This window comes from Petaurus breviceps, unplaced genomic scaffold (genome assembly GCF_028583685.1).
Source record: "Petaurus breviceps papuanus isolate PSGF00001 unplaced genomic scaffold, PetGlider_PUasm1.0 108, whole genome shotgun sequence".
Classification (NCBI taxonomy): Eukaryota; Metazoa; Chordata; class Mammalia; order Diprotodontia; family Petauridae; genus Petaurus; species Petaurus breviceps.
The window spans coordinates 1114904-1136322 of NW_027185593.1; the positions used below are offsets into that span (position 1 = coordinate 1114904).

The 21419-nt window shown below is 44.0% G+C and overlaps 1 pseudogene; it reads left to right on the forward strand.

Moving 5' to 3' along the window:
- The first annotated feature begins 16972 nt into the window (after window positions 1-16972).
- LOC138154281 (ubiquitin-conjugating enzyme E2 G2 pseudogene) lies at window positions 16973-17445 on the forward strand (annotated as a pseudogene).
- Window positions 17446-21419: the final 3974 nt, after the last annotated feature.

Sequence of the window (21419 nt, forward strand, 5' to 3'; positions counted from 1 at the left end):
TTGAGGAAGGAGAACATTTCAGGTGGGGGGACAATCAGAGAAAATTCCCAGAGTCTAGAGATGGAGGGTCTTATTCCTGGAACAACCAGGAGACCAGTGTCACTGAACTGAAGACTATTGGGGAATAAGGTGTAGGAGAGGGCTAGGGTATGAAGGACTTTGAATGCCAAAGAGAGCATTTTGTATTTGATCCTGGAGGCAATAGGGAACGCTGGAGTTTATGGAATAGGAGGATGGGCATGGAGGGGGTGACGTGGTAGGACCCGTGCTTTATGAAAAGCACTTTAGTGGCTGAGTGGAGAATGCCCTGGACTGGGGAGAGGACTAAGGCAGGCAGATCCCCCAGCAGGCTATTGCCAAAATCCAGGAGTGAGGGGATAAAGGTCTGCACTAAGGGGAGGCAGTGTTACAGGAGAGAAGGGGGCATATACTCCAGAGATGTGGCAAAGGTGAACTCAAATGGCATTGGCAACAGCTTGGATATGGGGATCTGAGAGATCGAGAGGAATCCAAGTTATAAGCCTAAGGGATGGGAAGATGGTGGTGTCCTCCACAGCAAGAGGTTGCCCGGAGAAGTGCATCAGCATTGTACTTCAATTTCACGACTTAGTCTTGGCATGGTAGCTTCGTGCTTTCCTGGGTTCTAGATAACAGACAATGCTCTTGTGCCTTCCCAGTCATCCATGGAGTGAAATAAGCCTGTGTGCTTGCTCCCATGCTTTCAGTATGATGTTTTCAGTTGTGCTTTCATGTTTTCAATGAGGATGAACACGGCATCAAGGTCAGTTACTGCACTGATGGTAAATTCTTCAACTTGAAAAGGCTACAAGCCAAGATCAAAGTGGGGGGGGGTGTTGGTGCATGATTTTCTGTTTGCAGAGGACTGTGCACTCAATGCAGAATCTGAAGCTGAGATGCAACAAAGTAGGAATCTAGTCTCTGCTGCTTGTGCCAATTTTGGCCTAACAATTAACACCAAGAAAACACAGGTGTTCCACCAGTCACCAGCACACCGTCCATATGTGGAATCATCACTCATAACAAATGGAGAAGTTCTGAATGCTGGATAAGTTCACTTACCTTGGCAGTGTACTTCCCAGGGATGTACTCATTGATAATGAGGTTTACACTCACATTGCCAGAACTAGCAGAGTTTGGGAAGCTCCGAAGGAAAGTGAGAGAGAAGAGGTACTAGGCTGCCTACCAAACTGAAGGTCTACAGGACTGTGGTGCTGACCTCATATTTGCATGCCTGTGAAACCTGGACAGAATATCACTGCCATGCCAGGAAACTGAATCTCTTCCATTTGAATTGTCTTAGGAAGATTCTGAAGGTCACCTGGCAGGATAAGGTACCAGACACCAAGGTCCTTCCTCAAACTAAACTGCCAAGCATTCAAACTCTGCTTCAGAGAGCGCAACTCCTATGGGCTGGCCATGTTGTTCAAATGCAAAACATATGTTAGCCAGAAAGACTGTTTTATGGAGAAGGCAAGCGTTCACATGGTGGTCAGAAGAAGTGATATAGGGACACTCTCAAGGTCTCTCTTAAGAACTCTGGAACTGATTGTGTGACATGGGAGACACTGGCACAGGACTGCTCAGCATGGTGTGCCCACATCAGAGCCAGTGCTGTGCTCTATGAGCAAAGCAGAATTGAAACATTTCAAAGGAAATGCAGGATGTGCGGATTTGGAGACTCCATCTCAAATGTTCACACTGATCATTTGTGCCCTCTCTGTGGTAGAACATTCCAAGCTGGCATTGGTCTGATTAGCCACTATCAGACACCTTGAAACTTGACCCTAGAACAGTGATGTCATTTTGGTTCTCTTATAGAGCAAAGGACAACACCAAATAGGGAAATTAGGAGGGAGGGAAGGTTTAGGGGAAAGAAAATGAGTTCTGTTTTGGACCTGTTCAGTTTCAGATGTCTACTGGACATCCAGCTGGAGATGTATGAAAGACAGTTGGGCGATTGGACGTCAGCAGAGAGATTAGAGCAGGAAAGATATATTTAAGGATCATCAGCCTAAAGATGCTAATTAAATCATGGGAGCTGAAGAGATCATGCAGAGTAGTAGTATAGAGGGAGAAGAGAAAAGGGCCAAGAACAGAGAGCCCTGTGGGACACCTATGGTTGGAGGCTGTGATCTGGAGTAGGATCCAGCAAAGGAAACTGAGGAGAGCAGTCAGAGAGGTAGGAGGAGAATCAGGGGAGAGGGGTGTCCCAAAAATCTAGAGAGAAGAGAGTATCGAGGAAGAGTGATCTACAGCGTCAACGGCTGCAGAGAGATCAAGGAGAATGAGGATTGAGAAAAGGCCAACTGTTTGTCAACTAAGAGATCATGGGTAACTTTAGAGGGATCAGGAATGAAGTTGGAAGCCAGAGAGAAAGGAATTAAGAAGTGAGAAGAGAGAAAGTGGAGGCACCTGCTGTAGACAACCTTTTCGTGGCATTTAGCCACAGAGGGCAGAAAAAAACGGAGGAAGATAGTGATGTACTTAAGCACAGGGGGAAGGAGGAATCAAGTGAGGGTTTTCTGATGATGGGAGACACATGGGCATGTTTGTAGGCAGTAGGAAATGAGCCGTAGACAGGAAAAGATTAAAGGATAAAGTGGGGATGACAGAGGGGGCGATCTTTTGGAGGAAGTGGGATGGAATAGGATCACTTGTGCACATAGAGGGGTTAGCCTTGGTAAAGAACAAGGTTCCTATGAGACAGAGGTCAAGAAGGAAAGGGTGGCCAAAGGCATATGAGTGACCTGAGAGGAGGAGGAGGAGGAGAGAAGAGGGCCTTCTTCCAAGGGGCAATGAGGTCATTCACCCTACTGAGTTTCAATTCTGGCTCTCCTTTCTGGCACTGTGGACAAAAGAATTCTTAGACTTCATTTATCTAAGAACGAAAAAGGATGTGGGTTGGTGGGTTATTTTTGTTTTGTTTTTCTTCTTCCTTTTTCTGAGTTATACTGGGGGAAAGAGAAGGGTCAGAGAAGGGGTAGGACAGACCCTTCTGCCATTGGACTGGACAGTGATAAGACATGACAACATGGAGAGGACAGAGCTGCTCCAATTTTACTTTAACTGTGTTTTCTCTACCAAGGAGAATGATCTTGGGCACTTACAGGGAGCTGATGCCTAGTGTAAATAAGGAAACAGTAAGAGAATATCACAGAGCTGCTGTTAATGTATTCAAGTCACCTGGCCCAGATGAAACTCCCTCTCAGGTATGAATAGAAGTAGCAGATGTGTCAGTGATAGCTATCGTGGAGCACGAGGCGGGAACCACGGAACTGAAGAAGAGGAAATGTCAATTTTTTAAAGAAAGAAAAAAGTCTGCAGACCAACATTACAGAGTTTCATTTCAACTTCTGGGGAAACTGGAGAACAGGTCATTAAAGAGACAGTGTGGGGCAGCTAGGTGGCACAGTGAATAGAGCACTGGCTCTGGAGTCAGGAGGACCTGAGTTCAAATATGACCTCAGACACTTAACACAGAAACTAGCCGTGTGACTTTGGGCAGGTCACTTAACCTCAACTGCCCTCCAAAAAGAAAAAAAAAAAAAAAAAGAGGCAGTGAATTTTTTGAAAAGGAAGCAATTATTACTAAAAACCAACATGACTTCATCCAAATCAGTCCATGTGAGATTAACTTCATTTTCATCTTTTGACCAATGTTGCTAAATTGGTATATCTCAGAGTGCTGTAGATATAGTTTACCTGCCTTTAGCAAAGCATTTGACAAAGTGTCTCATTCTATTCTTTTGGGGAAAAAAAGGAGAGACATGGGTCAGAAGATAGTACAATCAGATGGGTTTAGAACTAGCTGAATGGCTAGACTCATAGAATAGTCTAATGAGGTAGCTAGGTGAGGGCAGTGGATAGAATGCTGGATATGGAATTGAGAAGACCTGAGTTCAAATCCTACATCATATGCTTACTGGGAAAGTGTGACTATGGGTTAAGTCACTTGGCCTTTATTTGCTTTAATTTCCTCATCTGTCAAATGGAAATAATAATGGCACCTACTTCCCAGGACTTCTATGAACAGCAAATGAGACAATATTTGTAAAGGATTTTTTGCAAATATTAAAGGGCTATGTGAATGCTATTATAATCATTCTCGTTATTGGGAACGTTAAACATCAATATTTAATGTGTTCCTGTTGTGTCAATAATAATATTAAATCGATAACATCAATTACATTAATATTGTGTTAATAGCATTGATGATAATTTGTTATAATGTTAATATATTTAATAATAATGTTATCATTATGTCTGCTTGGCAGGAGTGTTCCAATAGAATATCCCACGTGTGTTTGTTTCTCTGATATTTAACATTTTTGATCAATAACTTGGAGGAAAGCATAGAAAGCATGCTCATCACATTTGCAGATGCTGCTGCTAGGGAATTCCTCAATCCTAAAGTCTTTCCGGAGAGTAATTCCTTCCACCTTAGTCTCTTTGACTGCCGTTCAATAAATCAGGAGGCAAGGGAGAAGCTAGGTAACGCAGTGAATAGAGCACCGGCCCAGGAGTCAGGAGGACCTGAGTTCAAATGTGGCCTTAGACACTTGACACACCTACTAGCTGTGTGACCTTGGGCAAGTCACTTAACTCCAATTGCCTTGCCTTCTCCCCTCAAAAAAAAAAAAATCAGGAGACAAGGCTAAAATAGAAAAAGCTTAACTGGCACAGCTGATGGGCAGTTTCCAGGTGGCTAGCAATACTCTGAAAAAATGGAGAAATGCTGGAACAGGAAACCTCTAAGGTAGTGGAGGTATCCTTCAAGATTGTGCCAATAGATAAGCATATGAAAAAATGTTCTAAATCACTAGTGATTAGAGAAATACAAATCAAAACAACTCTAAGGTACCACATCTCACTGGCCAGATTGGCTAAGATGACAAAATAGGAAAATGACAAATGCTGGAGAGAATGCGGAAAAATTGGAACACTAATACATTGTTGGTGGAGTTGTGAACTGATCCTGACATTGTGGAGAGCAATCTGGGCTGTAAAATAAAAGTAAATAAATAAACAAAACAAACAACAACAACAAAAAAGATTGTGCCAGTAGAGGGGCAGCTAGGTGTCGCAGTGAATAGAGTACCGGCCCTGGAGTTAGGAGGACCTGAGTTCAAATACAACCTCAGACACTTGACACACTTACTAGCCGTGTGACTTTGGGCAAATCATTAAACCCCAATTGCCCTCCAAAAAGCCAAAAAAAAAAAAAAAAGATTGTGCCAGTAGGGTTCATCTTGTAGAATAAAACACAGACAGAGGGACTGTCTCTTTTTACACTATCCTATAGCCCTGTTTCTTCTACCTCTAAAGTTACTTCTCCTGGAGAGATGTTTCTTACCTCCTCTTCCCCCACCCCAGCACCCCCAGGTGGTGCAGTGGATAGAGCTCAGAACCTAGAGTCAGATACCATCTGATCTCAGACACTGCCTGTGTGACCCTGGGCAAGTCATTTCACCATGTTTGCATCAATTTCCTCATCTTTAAAATGATCTGGAGAAGAAAATGGCAAACTACTCCAGGAACTCACAGGACACAGATCTTAACTATTTCTTATCCAACACAAAGCTTGGAGGGATAGCTAACCTGTTAGATGATCAAGACAGGAATCAAAGGGATCTTAACAGGTTGCAGCACTGATCTAAGTCTGAGAAGAAATTGAATAAGGTTAAATGTGCAGTCCTGCACATGTGGATTAAAAAACAAGTTTCACTTTAGCCAGATTAGAGAGACATGATTAGATAGCAGTTTTTCTGAAAACAATCTGAGGGTCTTAGTAGACTACAATCTCAAGATGATTCTGCAGTGTCATATGAATTGTCCAACAAGCTAAAGTGATCTCAGGTTATAGTAAGAGAAGCTTCTGGGAACCCTGGGCAAACCCTGTCTCAAATAGTGTACTTATTTTGGGGTATTACATCTTAAAAAAGACACTGATAAGCAGGAGATGGTAAAATATCTTGAGTCTGTGCCATATGAGAAGGCACTGAAGGAAATGAGAAAGTCCAGCCTGGGGATGAGAAGAGCTATCTTTGAGGATTGAAAGGAACTTGGGAGAAGGATTCCAGGTTCTGTTTGGCTCCAGGGAGCAGCTCTGAGTGGAAGTCACTGTCACTCCCCCCCTGCAGACCCTCATCACCTCATGCCTGGACTATTACACAGTCTGCTGAGGGGTCTGGCTGCCTCACTTCTCTCCTCCAGTCCATGCCTGGACTATTACACAGTCTGCTGAGGGGTCTGGCTGCCTCACTTCTCTCCTCCAATCCGTCCTTCATGCAAACACTAAAGTGATTTTCCTAAAATGCAGATTTCACCATGAGACACACAACTCCACAAACTCCAGCGGCTTCCTATGCCTTCAGGATCAAATACAAAATGCTCTGCTTGGCATTCAAAGCCCTTCATACCCTAGCCCCCTCCTATTTTTCCAGACTTCTTTGTACTTTACTCACCAAAACATACTCCGATGCAGTGACCACAGCCTCCTGGTTGTTTCATGAATAAGATACTCCATCTCTCGGCTCTGGACATTCTCTCTGGCGGTCTCCCAAGCCTGGAATGCTCTTTCTCCTCTATACTCAAGGGACATGTAAACTTGGAGTCGAGGACTCTGGGAAAGAGGAGGAGAATTCACCTGTTGATCCCCTGGCATCAGGCACGCTTCATTCTCATGGAGACCTCCAAGCGCCAGGACTCTCCTGGGTCTGGTGGAGGACAATGGGGATTGGCACAGAGATGATGAGCCAGACAGACTTCTCAGAGGCTTATGGGGCTGCTGAGAAGATTTCGCGCTCACCCTCCTCCTTCCCAATGGCAGCTCTCTCCAAGTTCGTATCTTGTCTCCAACCAGGGACTCATGTCTCAGCCTCCTGGTTGCACCCATCTTCTCCTTGGAGAAATGCATGGTACCTGCTGCCAGTCAACACCAGGGACTCCCAACCTCTCAAACTCACAAGCATCCACCTTAGAATCGATGACTGGCCATTTGTGTTCAGGGAAAGAAGCACAAAACAGAAGAAACGTGAGGTCCAGTCCTGGGCTCTTCTAGGTTCTTCTGCAGCAAGGTGACTTGGTGGATAGAATGTCAGGCTTGGAGTCAGGAGGAACTGAGATGGTAGGAGGGCATAATAATACCCATGACTGGCTTTTATCATTACAGAGTGTAATAGTAGAAGCTGGGGACTAGCAACTCAGGCACCAGGACAGTGATCGGTCACGAGGTCTCTGTTTGATCTCAAGGACATCTCTTCCTCTTCCTGGGCTTCAGTCTCCTCCCTATAAAATGAGGGGTTTGGACCAAGTGGACCCTAATATTCCTCCCAGCTCTGACCATCTGTGTTCTAAGGCAGGGTTTCTTAGCCTTTTCAGTGTCCTGGACCCCTATGGCAACCTGTGATCTCCTCAGAATCATGTTTTTAAATAATGGAAGGAAATGCTAACTTTCCATTACAGGTTAATGAAAATAAAGATGTATTTTATTTCTCTATCTGAATTCTTGGACCCCCCTGTAATGGAAATGTAAATTTTTAAGATCTTCCCTGCCCCTAGGCTAAAGTGCACCTGGAGCCTGGGGTGGGAGGCTTGTTTTTCAGTAGATACTTCTTGATTGGCCAGTAAGTCACTAAGGTTGTTACATTCTCTGAGCCAGGAGAAGGCTATATAAGCCCTGATGGGAGGCTTTGCTTTGGGGCTCACTTTGAGAAGTGTTCTGTGATTTGATCTGGATTCTGGGAAGCCGTTGTCCAGAGCCCCCCCCTCAGCTTTAAAAAACCCAGATGTTGAAACCCAGATGTTGATTTGGTATGGATGTAATGGTTGGACAGTTTGGAAACTGTCTACTTGATCTGTTTCTCTGTCTTGATAATTCTGTATGTATATTCTGAAGTTCGGGGTGCTGACCTTTTTCCCCTGAACTAGGTAAATGATACATATGTTTGACTGATTAAAGTAAGCTTGTTAACCCATTTTGAGTTTCTTTCCTTTATCAAAGCAGTTCTAAGAACCTGTGCTGGCAGCCACCCTGGGGTGCTTGTTGCTACACCCCCTGAAATTTATCCACGAATCCCAGGTTAAGAATCCCTATTCTAAGGGCCCTTCCAACTTTGACATCCTGGGTTCTAAGGGCCCTCCCAGCTCTGACATTCTGCGTTCTAAGGGCCTGCCCAGCTCTGACATTCTCTGTTCTAAGAGTCCTATCAGCTCTGACATTCTCTGTTCTAAAGGGCCCTCTCAGCTCTGACATCCTGGGTTCTAAGGGCCCTCCCAGCTCTGACATTCTCTGTTCTAAAGGGCCCTCCCAGCTCTGATATTCTCTGTTCTAAGGGCCCTCCCAGCCGTGAAGTTCAGTGCTCTGAGGTGCCTTTTTAGCTTTGCCATTCCATGTTTTATGTTCTGAGCTCCCTGCCAACTTGTACATCCTGTCTTTTATGATTCTCAGACTAACAGTGAACAGAGACAGGGTGTTGGGGTGGAGGCAGGAGGCAGTTGGGGGCTGCCCCCTCTGTGCTCAGAGAATTGGCCAGAATTAGCTGAGGGCCCTGCTTGGTGGCCCATTGGCCCTGGGCTCCCCCCTTCTGGAAGGCTGGCCTGGAGAGTGGAGGCAGCTTGTTCGGGCTCCTGTTTTCCTTGGCCATCACTTCACCTGCCTCCTCTGACTCAGGGGCTCATTCTCTGCTAAACCACAGCTCGGCTGTAGCTACTGGAATGCCAGTGGTCAGACCGTGCACTGCTGCATCCCTGGAAGCACAGTCACGCCCCAGGAAAGGCTTGGGCTGAGCACGTAGGCTCACGGGAGCATGCCCACCCACGCAGGGACGGCTCCTGCCGGAGCACATACTCATTCAGGAACACCCCAGTGCCCGGAGGTAGAAACCTGAGACTCATGCAAATGCCTCATCAAATGGGACGATTTAATCAGAGTTCAAGGGGGGTTCCCAGAGCCTGCACCTCATCACACCCAGGCACTGGGAATTCTGGGGGACACACACTCGAGAGAGACACGTTCTGAGGCCCAGCTAAGCTCCTGAGGGAGAGCGCTGGGACTCAGAGAGAGAGCCAATGCTTAGAGGAAGAAGGGGAAAAACATTTATTAAGCACCTGCCCCAGTGACCTCACACAAGTGCCCTTATTAGGGGCAGCCAGCTGTACAGTGGATAAAATGCTGGCCTTGGAGCTAGGGAGACTTGAGTTCAAATCCTACCTTGGATCCTTGTTTATTGTGTGACCCTGGGCAAGTCACTGTATTTCTGTCTGCCTCAGTTTCTTCCTTTGTAAAATGAGAATCCCAAGGGGCAGCTAGGTGGTGTAGGGAATAAAGCACCGACCTTGAAGTCAGGAGGACCTGAGTTCAAATCCAACCTCAGACACTTAACACAAAAGATAGCTGTGTGACCTTGGACAAGTCACTTAGCCCCAATTGCTCTTCAAAAAGCAAAAAATAAAATAAAATGAGGATCCCAATAGCACTTACTTTCCAGGGTTGTGAGTATCAAATCTGATAATACCTATAAAGTCCTTAGCATAGTACCTGATGCCTAGTAAACACCATAAGTGTTAACTATTATTGTGATATGCTCACCAGAGGGTACCTCATCTAACATGGGGGCATGTAGGCTACCAGGAGGGTGAATCTGCATAAGGGTGCCTGCTTGAATGACCCCAGGACAGCATACTTGCTTATACAATGACCCATACCCAGAGACCCAGGTATTCACACAAAGACAGGTATTCATCCTTTCTGGATAAATCTCTCTCTCTTTCCCTACAGATCGAACTGTCCCTAGTAATCAAGAAAAAAGGAGAGGGTGGGGAAAGCAGCCTAGCAAAACCAAGCCACATCAAGTGTGTCTGTCGCTATGTGCCACGTTACATTCCTCTAGAACCCCTCCTCCCATGAGGAAGGGAGAATATCTTCCAACTTGAAGGCTCTTAAATTCATTAACCAAGCACAAGGTCCACTGCTTTTATTGGAGAGGGAGTGAATTCAATGTGGTCATCTGCATTTAGAAACATTTAACTTTAAAAAGCCTCTGTATTTTGGCCGAATTGCTCCTCACTGGAATTTAAAGATTTGATTTCTTTTCCTTGGGGCCCCAGGATCTGCTTTAAAAGTCATTGGATAAGGCAAAAAATATGGTCTGTAAGAAGGAGCCCTGAAAAGGGAGCCAAGAAGCTGATAGTCCCATCAGGTAGTGAGTTCTTCCTTGCTAGAGGTGTCCAAGCAGAGAATGGATAACCATTTGTCAGGGATCCATGAATCTTTTACTGGGGACTGTGGGCTTGTTAGACCTCTGCCTGTCTACTTAAAGTACCAAAGAGAAGAGGCAGAAAGATGGATTTGGACTCACAAGTCCCCTGTTTGAATCCCAGCTTTGTTAATTCCTGTCCAATCATGGACAAGTTAGTTAACTTCTCTGCTTCTCAGTTTCCTCCTGTGTTTGTAATAGCCTTTCGGGGTTCACTCCCCTGACTTGCACTGGCACTGACTGACTGGTTAGGTTCTAGGTACTACTTTCAGGGTTCTAGGAGTTATCCCATGAGGTGTTTCCCTAACACTATCTCACAAGCCCCCATTGGTGTGCTTCCTCTTAATTATCAGCCTACTGGTTGACTCAGTTTTTCAGCAAATGTATTTATTCAAATGGCATAGCATGAACAGTTGTAAAATGCAAAGTATTTTCCCTAAAGCTTGAGATACACTTTCCTATTTATACACACAGATACCTTGGGAGTATGTGTGGGAAATCAAGCATGTACTTAAAGTACAATGGTAGTGAGACACACAAAACTCTGGACCTGCAGAACCTTGATGTCCTTTCTTTCTCTGGAGGGTCCTCACAAATTTTAATGCTAGGCATAATAATTAGTCACTTGATGTAACAGCAAGCACCCCGGCTTCCCCAGGGTGTCTGCCAACACAGGTTCTTGGATCTGCTTTGTTAAATAAAGGAAAGCAACTCAAAATGGGTTAACAAGCTTACTTTAATCAGTCAGACATATGTCGTTTACCCTGTTCAGGGGAAAAAGGTCAGCACCCCGAACTTCAAAGCATACAGGCAGAATTATCAAGACAGAAACAGATCAAGTAGACAGATTTCCAAACTGTCCAACCATTACATCCATACCCAGTCAACATCTGGGTTTCTACATCTGGGTTTTTTCAAAGCCAGGGGACTCTCAACAACGGCTTCCCAGAATTCAGATCAAATCACAGAACACTTCTCAAAGTGAGTCCCAAAACAAAGCTACACATCAGGGCTTATATAGCCTTCTCCTGGCTCAGAGAATGTAACAACCTTATTGACTCACTGGCCAATCAAGAAGTATCTACTGAAAAACAAGCCTCCCACCCCAGGCTTCAGGTGCATTTTAGCCTAGGGGCAGGGAAGATCTTCCAAATTTGCATTCCCATTACACTTGACTCCTCAGCTGTTATGGCTGAAGAGAGTGGAGTCAGACTTAATTCAGTTTCTACATAGCATTTACCTGGATCAAGTTCATTTCCAAAGTCAACATGATTGATTGGTGGATGAGTCTGCATCTCCGCTACTTCAAGGCTGGACCAAGGTGGTCACTTGGACTTTCACTCCTCACTGTCTGGCTTCTAGCAAATTCAGGCATGAGCTCTGCTCCTGGACTTCTGGTGACTTGGTCTCTTTGTCATTTGAAACTCACAAATATTGTGAGTTTTTTTGAGTGTGGGAGAGGATATCCATCCCCAATTGCCTTCATCTAGAACAGAAAAGAACAAATACAAATTGACAAAGAGCCCGAAGTGCCATATTTGTGAGCTACTTGTTGACCTAATCAGAGGTCCTGAGGACACTCCCCAACCAGAAGCTTACAGCATGTCTCTCTTTTCAAGCACCACCAGAAAAAGAACAGCGTGATCTTTGCTTTGGCTAATTGGTGCCTTTTGAACTTGAACTACTTTTAGTTTTTCAGCATGTGGTCAGCCACACTGGCTATCTTGATGTTCTTTGGCCACAATTCTGCATCTCATGACTCTGTGCCTTTTCATTGTGCCTGGACTGTCTTCCATTAACACTCAGCTCAGATCCCACCATCTGTGGGGCTTTCCTGGTTGCTCCCATTGCTAGTACCTTTACTCTGAGATTACCTTCCATCTATTCTTAGTCTTAATATTGGGAAAACCTCATCATCCTGCAAGATCCCATCAGCTTTAGTAACCCACCCTGGGTTCCTCCCATAGAGATTGGAGCCATAACTCCAAAATCTCCATTTAAGGAGGTAGCTCAACTCAGCACATTTCCTAATTTCTTACCTAGTTGTACTACTGTGAGACTTTTTGGACTTTTCCACCACATTCCCTCTTGAGGTACCTTCCCCAGCCCTCTCCCACTTTTCAATTCCTTTTTGTGTGTCCCCCCCCATTAGATCATAAGCTCCTTGAGGGCAGGTTCTATCTTTTTTTTTTGTATTTGTGTGTCAGGCACTTTGCACAGTGCCTGGCAGATAGGTGGGGCTTAACAAATGTTTGTTTTTATTTTATATCTTATATGTATGTATGTATGAATGTATGTATGTATGTATGTATGTACGTACGTACTTGTTTGTATGTTGTCTCCTTCATTAGGAAGTGATCTCCTTGAAATCAAGGACCACATTTTTGCTTTCCTTAGTATTCCCAAGTGCTTAGTACAGTGCCTTGCATGGAGTAAGAAATTAATAAGCGCTTGTGACTGACTGACTTTGGGAAATCCGATCTGAAATGTCCAAAGGTCACACAAGACTGGAGCTCAGGAGAGAGGTTAGCGCTGGATGTATAGATCTGGAAGTCAATTGCATAGAGATAAAAACTAAAACCATGGGAGCTACGAAGATCACCAAATGAGACAGGATAGAGGGAGAAGAGAAGAGGCTTGGGGGACACCCATAGTTAGTGAGCATGAAGATCCAGCAATGGGCTGAGAAGGAGCAGTCAGACAGATAGAAGAACCAGGAGAGAGCAATGTCACCAAGCCTAGAGAGGAGAGGGTGTCAGAGAGGACAATTGATAGTATTAAAGCTTGCAGAGAGATTAAAGATGATGATTGGCGAAAGGCCATTAGATTTAGCAATTAAAAGGACATATTTAATTTTGGAGAGAGCAGTTTGAGTTGAAGGTGAGAACCAGATTGTAGAGGGTTTAAAAGAAAATGAGAAAAGGAGAAGTGGAGGAAGCAATTGAAGATGGATTCCTGAATGAGTTTAGCCAAGAAGGGGAGGAGAAACATAGGATGTTTGTTAGCAAGGATGGTCCAGTCAATCTAAGGGTTTTTAAGGATGAGGAAAACATGGACTTGTTTGTGAGAAACGATAGAGAGAAATGAAGATCAGGAAGAGGGGAGGTACAGTGAGTACAATGTACTGGAGAAGATGGAAGGTATAGGATCAAGGGTGGATATTGAGGGATGTGCCTTGGCAAGGAGAAGGGCCACATCCTCATGTGAAAAAGAACTAATGGAGGAGATTGGAGAAGACATTTAATGGATGAAAGATGAGGAGGAGAGGAGAAGGGGAGCTTCTGGTCAAAAGCCTCATTTTTGGAGGGGAAGGGTTAAGTATTAGACCAAGTTATCAACTGAGAGAGAAAGGGAGAGGAGGTGTTGTGAGAGACTGGAGAAGGGATAAAACTTGGAATAACCATTGTGGTAAGTGAGGCAGTGAATTGATTAGAGAGGTATAAAAAGATCGCCTTGTTGCAGTTGAGAGGAAATGATTGTATGAATTTGTAGTGGATGTGATCAGAGCAGTTTCATGATTTTCTCTACCTCCTTTCAGTGGTGCATGAAAAGAAGCAAAGGTGGTAGGTGATAGGAGTCATCCAAGGCTGGGGTTTGATGACAGAACCAGGAGACAAGAGCCTGGAGTGCAGAGGATTGCATAGAGTTGATTGATTCATGAAGATATCCAGAGAGAGAAGAGTGTAGCCAGTGGAGGGGTGATGGCCTAGGAAAAAACTGAGGGCTGAGGGGGGCAGCTAGGTGGTATAGTGGATAAAGCTCTGGGCCTTGAATCAGGAAAACTCATCTTCATGAGTTCAAATCCAGCCTCAGACATATAATAGCTATGTGACCTAGGACAAATCACCTGCCCTGTCTGCCTCAGTTCTTCATTAGTAAAATGAGCTGGGGAATGAAATGGAGAACCACTCCAGTATCTCTGCCAAGAAAACCCCAAACGGGGTCACAGTTGTGGGACACAACTAAACAACAAGAAGAAAAGAAAGAACTGAGGGGTGGAGAGAATAGAGATCACAGGGAGGATGAAGACAGAGGGAAGGATGGAATGATAAGTGAGTATGACCAAATAAAGGAATTTGGGAGTTCATAGACATGGAAGCAGAACCCTTATGGGAAAAAGCAAGGAGAAGGAATTTACTAGTGTTTCCCTCCACCCACAACATGGGAGGCCATGTCAGTCACCACGACCTTCGAAGACCACTAACATTTCATGTGGAAAGTGTCACTGTGTCCTTATTGCATGTCTGTGCTATGTTAGGGTAAAGTAAACTTCCTTTAGTTAACTGTTTGATGACTTTGGAATGCTTCATTTCATTTCACCTCGACTAAGAGAATGTTGGCATTGGAGACACATCCAGCAAAGGGTGTGGCCATCTCCATTTGTAGCTGGGGCAGAGTGGAGGAGTTGGCCACGGAAATTGAGTAGGTTGAAGAACTGGTAGTGTATTTACCTTTCTTTGTATCTGCAGTGCTTATAGCATAATGCCTGGCATACAGTCAGCATTTAATAAGTGCTTGTTGAGTCTCTCACAACATGCAAACATAAAATGAATTTCCAAACCAAAGTACCCTGCCTGGGCATCATTCTCTTAAATTGATTGTCTTCCCTTATTCGTATATAAGTTCCTAGAAGGTCAGAGACTCTCTTTGCTTTTGTATTCGTATCCCTAGTTCTTGGCTTATAGTAAATGCTTAATAAATGATGTACTATTCATTCCATGTGACTAAAGGCATCTAGGCCCACAAAGAATCTTATATTCTGGTAGATGTAAATAATACTCAGAGGGAAACGGTGGTCAAGGAGATTACAAAGTCAGTGGCATGATTTTGAGACCCATGCTCAGGAGGTAAATGCCCTTTGAGGGATAGTTGAACAGATATTTCATGTTCACTCTGGACCTAAATTGTCTGAGCAGCTTGCTTGATCCAAATCTGACCAGCCACAGGATGGCTTTCTTTTGTCCAATAATTTTCAAACTTTTTGGTCTCAGGACGCCTTTACGCTCTTAAAAAACTGATTGAGCAGAGAGTGAATCACCAGCACCTGTGGTGGTTTCCAGACTTCTCAACCCCATAAACATCAAAGACAAAGTAAAAGATCAGTGTGGAGCTCTGTTGGAATGGGGGAAGGGGGACACTGAATAGCACAGTCCGGCCCCTGCCCCCAGGGCAAGAAGCACAGAGGCACAGCCGTGCTGCACAGCTCAGCTCCTGGCCTGCAGATTGCAGGGGGACCAAGCAACCATTCAGAGGGTAATTGCTCTTACTTTAACTTGGATCTGGATCATGGTCTTGGGTGGTATTCCTGGGGTGTATGGCCAGTGACCCAGAGCTTGTGGGGGCTGTAGAGAGGGTGCCCTCCTAATAGCTCTGGCAGCTGCAAAAACCCCAGTTATTTGGGACAAAGCTCTCTCCATTCTGGAAGCAGAGTTCTACCATGGCAAAGAGCTCAAATGTTAATTTGTCCATTGGCTGTAATTGGCTGGCAATATGAGCAAGCAGAGGAAGCACAAACAGACCATACAGTCCTTTTTCGGGGACAAAAAAAGGATCAAGGAATGGAACAGGAAGAAGACAGCAAAGTCAGAACTCCTGCATCAAAAACCTCCAAGAAAAATACGAATTGGTTACAGGTCATGTAGGAGCTCAAGAAGGATTTTGAAAATCAAATAAGAGAAGTGGAGGAAAAATTGGGAAGAGAAATGAGAATGATGCAAGAAAATCATCAAAAGAGAGTCAACAGCCTGCTAAAAGAGACCCAAAAATACATTGAAGAAAATAACACCTTAAAAAAATAGACTAACTCAAATGGCAAAAAAGGCCCAAAAAGCCAGTGAGGAGAAGAATGCCTTAAGAGCCGAATTTGCCAGATGGAAAAGGAATTTCAAAAACTCACTGAAGAGAATAACTCCGTCAAAATTAAATTGGAGCAAATGGAAGCTAATGACTTTATGAGAAATCAAGACACTATTAAACAGATGCAAACAAAAGAAAGAATAGAAGGCAATGTGAAATATCTTGTTGGAAAAAACCACTGACCTGGAAAATAGATCCAGGAGAGAGAATTCAAAAATTATTGGACTACCTGAAAGCCATGATCAAAGAAAGAACCTAGATATCATCTGTCAAGAAATTTTCAAGGAAAACTGCCCTGATATTCTAGAACCAGAGAGCAAAAGAAAAATGGAAAGAATTCGCCAATCATCTCTTGAAAAAGATCCCCAAAAGAAAACTCCTAGGAATATTATAGCCAGGTTCCAAAATTCCCAGATCAAGGAGAGAATATTACAAGCAGCCAGGAAGAAACAATTTGAATATTTCGGAAACACAATCAGGATAACACAGGATCCAGCAGCTTCTACACTGAGGGATCAAAGGGTTTGGAATGTGATATTCCGGAGGGCAAAGGAGCTGGGATTAAAACCAAGAATCATCTACCCAGCAAAACTGAGTATCATGTTTCAGGGGGAAATATGGTCATTCAGTGGAATAGAGGACTTTCAAGCACTCTTGATGAAAAAACCAGAGTTGAATAGAAAATTTGACATTCAGATACAAGAAGCAAGAGAAGCAAAACCCAGAAAAGGTTGGGCAGGGCACACTGTCTCAGAAGCTGTCGGGGGCAGGGCCTGCCCCCTGCGAGGAGTAAGAGACAGCTGGGGGGCCAGGATGGTGGGGAGGGTGCTCAGAGTACAAGCAACTGACTCTGAATGCACCAGAGACAATCGTGGCAGGCCCAATGAACAAAGAGAACTTCTTTGAGTGGGAAGCCTTGATCATGGGCCTAGAAGACACCTGCTTCGAGTTTGGTGTTTTTCCTGCGATTCTCAGCTGTCCTCTGAACTATGAACTCAGTGCCCCCCCCTCCAAGATGAGGTTTACTTGTGAAATGTTCCACCCCAGCATCTACCCTGACAGAAGGGTTTGCATCTCCATCCTGCATGCCTCTGGCGACGACCCCATGGGCTAGGAAAGCAGCGCCAAGCGCTGGAATTCAGTGCAGAGTGTTGAGAAGATTCTTCTCTCCATGGTGAGCATGTTGGCAGAGCCGAATGATGAGAGTGGTGCTAACGTGGACCCCTCGAAGATGTGGTCGGATGATCGGGAACTGTTTTATCGAATTGCCAAGCAGATTGTTCAGAAGTACTTGGGGCTCTAGGACCTGCCCCCTTCTATAGGAAGCCTTTCTTGATTCTAGCACCTTTCCTCTGTTGATTATTTCCTACTTATCCGGTCTATAACTTTGTTTATACATATTTGTTTTTATGTTTCTTCCCCCATTAGACTGTGAACACCTTGAGAACAGGGAGAGTTTGGGGGGGGGTTTTGGCCTCTTTTTGTATCCCCAATGCTTAGCACAGTACCTGGAGTTTAATAAATGTTTATTGACTGATCGATTGATGTAAACAAAAGTTCTTTGGGTGGTCCTCAATCATTTTTTTACTTGAAAAATCGGGAACCACTTTATTTCATTCATTTTTACAAATAAAACTTCTTTTAAAAATATTTTTATTTTTAAATTTATTTATTTTTAGTTTTCAACATTCATTTCCACAAGATTTTGATTAACAATTTTTTCTCCAAAAAATAACATTTTTAGGTTTGTATTCCAAAGAGATCAAAGGGAAAAGGACCTATTTATACTAAAAATATTTATAGTAGCTCTTTTTTTTGGCAGTAAAGAATTGGAAATTGAGGGGATGCTCATCAATTGGGGAATGGCTGAACAAGTTGTGGTGTATGATTGTGGTGGCATACTATTGTGCTATAAGAAATAATGAGGGGGATAGTTTCAGAAAAACATGGCAAGACCTATCTGGCCTGATGCAAAGTGAAGTGAGAAGAACCAGGAGATCACTGTGTAGACTAACAGCAATGTTGTAATGATGATCAACTCTGAAAGACTTGGTTATTCTTATCAGTACAATGATCCAAGGAAATCCCAAGGGACTCATGATGAAAAGTGCTATCTACTTCCAGAGAAAGAACAAATGAACTCTGAATGCAGACTTAAGCATACTTTTTAAACTTTCATTATTTCAAAAATTTTGTATGCATTTTCTTTTGCCATATGACTAAGACTAAAATCTGTTTTGCATGACTTCACATGTATATTCAATATCAAATTGCTTTCCCTCTCAAGGACCAAGGAGGAAGGAGGGAGAGAATTTGGAACTCTAAATTTAAAAAAAATGATTGTTAAAAAAATTTTACATGTCATTGGGAATTATTTAATTAAATAAATAAATATAATTTTTAAAGCTAAAAAAATTTTTTTTAAAGAAATGGCAGGGTAAAGGGCATATTTATAGGCAGTAGGGAATTAGCCAGTAGACAAGAAGAGATTGAAAATAAGGGATAGGGGGCAGCTAGGTGTCGCAGTGAATAAAGCACCCACCCTGGAGTCAGGAGGACCTGAGTTCAAATCCAGCCTCAGACACTTAACACAAAACTAGCTGTGTGACCTTGGGCAACTCACTTAATCCCAATTGCCCCTCCAAAAAAGAAAAGAAAAGAAGGGATAGAATGAGGATGAGAGAGAGGAAAAGCTGGAGGAGATGGGAAGTAATGAGATCACTAAATGGGGTTAGCCTTGGTAAGGAGTTAGGCCACCTCATCATGTGAGACAAGGATGAAGGAGGACGTAGAGGCAAAAGGCATAAGAGTGACAACAGATGAGGAAGCAGAAGAAGGGAGAACTCACATTGAATGGCTTTTATTTTTATCTCTATTATATCTATTGATATTTCCCATATTGGAAATGAAAACATCTTGGTATTAAGTTTTTACTTCAAGGACCCCTTGAAAAGGACTCAGGGACCTCCAGGGATCCCCAGAACACATTTTGAGAATCGTTGCTTTAATCCTTTAGCTATGGGATGATTTGGGCTGTGATCATCTTGTCTTCTGACAAGTCTGTTATTAAGGAAATCCTCTTCCCTTGGGTGACTGATACAAGAATCTCAAACCCAGAAACTCACAACCTATGAGGTCACTACCAAAGTAGAAATGCATTTCTTCGAATTGCTAGTCACTTATCTACATTCAGGGAAGGAAACAAGGATAGAAGGAAACTGGGCTCCTCTCTTAGCTGCCATGTGCTTCTACTGAATGCTGCCATTAGCTCTTGAGAGAAGAGAAGTGAATTCTCTCCTCTCCATTCCCTTCCTCTTGCTGGAATTCCAAGGCAGAGAAAGCACTAGAGTTCCAAAAGAATACAAACACTTTTCTCTCTTCTTAAAGACCACAGAGAGGGTGACTCCTGCTGATGAAAGTCCATCCTCCTTATTCTTAGTCCCCAGTCATCTAATGTTAAGCCCTTAGTCAATGAAAACGAATCAGGACTTGCTGGTTCATTCCTACAAAGCTCTTATCTCTTAGCAAAGAGCCTGTGTACGTCCAACTCCATGGGAGGTGCCCCAGTAGAGCAAATCCGAGGTCCCTGTGCTCACCTTGGCTACATTGATGGAGAGCCCTTTTCTCCCCCATTTGGTCACTTCCCACTAAATCACCCCATCCTTCATTGTAGCAAATCAGTATTCAGTGGTGGGGAACCTGCGACCTCAAGGCCTCAAGGCTGCAGGCTCCCCACCCCTGGCTAGTCAAACAAAACAGTTCAACACATTGGCCATGTCTGAGCATGTATGCGTCATCTTACACCTCTGCTCCCTCCCCTCTCTGCCAAGGGGCCAGAAGAATGCTTACCGTTAAGTCATCCAAAGTCTTGATGGGATATTGCATCGATCAGAGTTCTGGACATTCTCAAAGTTGTTTTCTTTTCCATTTTTGTGGTCATCGTGGAGATGGTTCTCCCGGGTCTGCTCCTTTCACTCATTTTATCCCCTTCTCACCAAACCCATTCCCTCTACAAACCTCCCTTTTGTTTCTGTTGAGGACTCCATTGCCCAGATTCATAACCTTGGAATCATTCTTGACCCTTGTCTTTCTTTTTTCCCCCATTTTAAAAACATTTCTATTTCAAGTTTTGAGTTCCAACTTCTATCCCTCCCATCTCCCTGACCCTTTTTTTTTTTTTTTTAGCAATTGGGGTTAAGTAACTTGCTCAAGGTTACACGGCCAGTTATTTCTGGGTGTGGTGCTAAGTATCTGAGCCCAGATTTGATCCCCAGGTCATCCCGACACTGGAGCCAGTGCTCTTACTCGCTGAGCCACCTGGCCACCCCAACCATCTCTCTCACTCTTGTCTTTCTAACTTCTCATTATCTGATTCCATCCCCACAACATCTCTCCCCTGCATCCCTTTTTCTCTACTCTGTCTCAGGAACTCCTGTCTTTTTGTCTCCTGTTAGCCTCACTGATCTCCTTGATTTTCCCCCTCTAATCCATATCCCTCCTTGTCTCCCGCCCCCAAAATTGGTATCCCTAAAACACCAACTGGACTGTATCTGTCTCCTACTCAGAATCTTGAGGAGCTCTCAGTCTCCAAATTAAAAAAATTTATGAGCCTCCATAATATATATTAATATATAGAATAACAACAATAATGGCCCTGTACAGTTTTACTGAATATTATTCCCCTTCACTCAGACACCATTCCATGCCGAATAGATCGCAAGAATTTCCCTTTTGTAACAAGTTGGGTCAGCAAGAATCAAGTTATCAAGCACCTACTATGTGCCAAGCACGGGACTAAACACTGGGGATAAAAAAGAAAGGGAAAAGACAGTCCCTGGCCTCAGGTGGCTCCCAGTCTAGCGGTGCAGACGACGCGTAGATGGGTGTATGCATGCAGGGCAGGCATGTACAGGGTGAACTGGAGATTCTCAGAGGGAAGACACCAGCGTCAAAGGGCATCTGGAGAGGCTCGGTGCAGAAGGCGGGGTTGGAGCTGAGACCCCAGAGCACAGGGATGGGAGCTGAGTGCCTTGAAAGAAGCAATTTGGCTGGACCCCAATGGGTATGGGTGGGAGCAGAGAATAACAGGGCTGGAAAGCTGGGTAGGAGGAAGGAAGGATTTTCAAATGCCTGACAGAGGAGTTTATATTGATTGCGGAGGTAATAAGGAGCCACTGAGATCTTGTTTTTTCTTCTTGAAAAATTTTCAGAGGGGGGAGGAAGAGGGGAAGAAGGAGGGAAAAGAGAGAGAGAGAGAGAGAGAGAGAGAGAGAGAGAGAGAGAGAG